The sequence below is a fragment of the Zea mays genome, chromosome 4 (genome assembly GCF_902167145.1).
Source record: "Zea mays cultivar B73 chromosome 4, Zm-B73-REFERENCE-NAM-5.0, whole genome shotgun sequence".
Lineage (NCBI taxonomy): Eukaryota > Viridiplantae > Streptophyta > Magnoliopsida > Poales > Poaceae > Zea > Zea mays.
Genome location: NC_050099.1, coordinates 202,709,716 through 202,712,432, shown reverse-complemented (window position 1 = coordinate 202,712,432; position 2,717 = coordinate 202,709,716).

Genomic DNA, 2,717 nt, shown 5'->3' with positions numbered 1-2,717 from the left:
TCGATCGTTTCCCGCTTGGTGATTTTGGTCACCTCGTCTCCTTCGTGCGTGGTCTTTAGCGTGTCCCAAATTTCCTTGGCACCTTTCAACCCTTGCACCTTGTTATACTCCTCTCGACTTAGAGAGGCGAGGAGTATAGTTGAGGCTTGGGAGTTGAAGTGTTGGATTTGGTCCACTTCATCCTCATTATAATCTTCATCCCCTACGGATGGTACCTGTACACCAAACTCAACAACATCCCATATACTTTTGTGGAGTGAGGTGTCACACCCGGGCTTTAAGGAACAAAGCCGGGTGCATCTCATACATGCGCCAAAGAAGACAACATATATAATAACAGAGTGTATAGAGATAAATGTCATAAAACATCAGAGTATTTATTACATAGCGGAAGACTTATTACAAAATAAAGATAAATGTAAAACGAACTAAGGATCGTCGGCGCCAATGTCGACTGAGAAACGCCACCTAGATCAGATCATACTCCTCGCCTTGTGGCTCCTCCTGAACCACCTGTTCTTCTCCTGTGGGGGGGGGTGTGAGACAGCAAGAGTGAGCTCACATACGTTCATAGCTCAACAAGTCGTGGGGAATAATGTGGCATGAACTCACCAAAGGTGGGAGTTCATGTAGTGTAAGGCTGATCAATGAAATAAAGGCTGAGGCTGAGCATTGCTTTTATAAGTTGGTCAAAATTTTATTAGCAATTACTAGGTGTAAGTAAATACCAAACCTTAATAATAATAAAGAAAAGTAATAGTAAAATAATCCCAAATGCGATGCAAATGTCAAATTGAATTTAAGTTCCATAATTAATCATGTGAGGGTCCGAGCCGCTCATGACCGTGAGCACGGCTAGTATACCAGTTTTACACTCTGCAGAGGTTGCGCATCTTTACCCACAAGTCATGTTACCCATCTGCCAAGAGATGGCCAATCCCATACACCTCTACCGAGGAGGCGAGGCAGGGTAACACTACGAGGCCTTTACAAAGTTCCACTAGCTTCAGACTACCCGCTACAGTTTATAGGAAGTTCCAATGCAGGGTTCCTGGCTGACCGCCATCGCAGCAAAATCAACCAGGGACCTCCCTACACTGACCACTCCCCTACTGCCCTTGCCCCTTTCGGGTAAGGTAGCCCTCCACTAGCTTTCCTAGTTAATCAGCCAAGGGCGTCCCATTAAACCCTTGTGGTAGCACTGTTTTCCCGGGTGGTCGCTCCATGTTCCCATTAATTTAATGATCTTAACATGAATAGTAACAATAACAAGATAATAACAGAATAATCATGAATAGTGTATCTCCATACCCAATCCACATAAAGCAATAGCAAGTACTACCCAAAAATATTTCAGGGGTGAACAAGGGATAGAGGTAATCAAAACTGGGGTAACATAAAGGATCCCATCAAAATTAACCTATGCAGATCATTAAAATTAATAAGAACATGGCTGGGAAAGTAAGTGATCAAGGGCACAACTTGCCTTCAATGAGCTCCTGCTCAGCTATCTCTACTTGTTGAACCTTAGTTCCACAGTGGCTTGCTCGTCTACTCGCATCAACATAATACATACATAGTATAGCACAAATTAACATCACATCAAACATGCAAATAAAATATACAGTAAAAATCTATACATTAAAATGAGATCATAGGAACTGGAATCACTAAATTTGGAGTTATAGAATTCAAGTTATGAATTCCCTAAGGTTTAATGTGATTAAAATAGGATTAACTGATAAATTAATTTTCTAACAGAGTTCATGACAAAACAATGACTCTAAGTGTTAAATAATAATAATACAAAATTTTAGAAACTGGAATGGCTCAATTTGGACTAAAAATGGATTTTCTATGATTTATACAAGTTCTAGGGTTTATTTTCATATTAAAAATCCAATTTCTAATTCATTTAATCGATTTAACACAGTTCTGGATCGGGCCTCAATTACTGGTAAGTTCAGGGGCTAACCCGCAAGATCTCCAAGACACAGCGCTCCACTGGTCTGGACTGCGGGTTGTTTTTAAATAAACAGAGGGGCTCTTATGCAAATCGGATGGCCGAAGGGGTATCGTCCATTCACAGCCATCCGATCCAATTCGAACGATCCAAATTAGATCAGCACCCCATCGAACCGGTATGTGACACAAGCCATCGGATCGCAGATCTATGGTTGCGATTTAATTAACGTGAAGTCGAACTACATCCCTCCGATACGCATCTGATGGCCCGTATACCCCAAGCCGAATCGGTACACGGATACAATCGTGACCGTCCAACAGAACACCAACGGCCCACGGTGATTCTCCCCCTAGATCTAATCCTAGCCTCACCAGGTCAGATCAACGGCCAACGACCTATCTTCCCCACCCGGATACAGGCAATGAAGTGTCCGAGCAGATCACGGCGGCGGTACATGCCGACGAACTCCCAACCCCGCACCCCGGTACCCAAACCGACCCCTAGCGCGTGCAATACGACGACAGGAGAATGGCGAATAGCATGGGGGCTACTTACTGGAGATGATAGCCGAGAGAGCGCTGGCCGCGGCGAGGAGCGAACCCGCGGTGAGGCTTGCCCACCGGTGAGCAATTCACCGAGAAGGGGGTCGGGATTTCCCACGGTGACTCAACCAACAACTTCCCCAAGCGCCCGCGAACACCGAAGACCGCGCCGAGGAGCACCACCAGCAGTATGTGCAGTAGCGGATGGC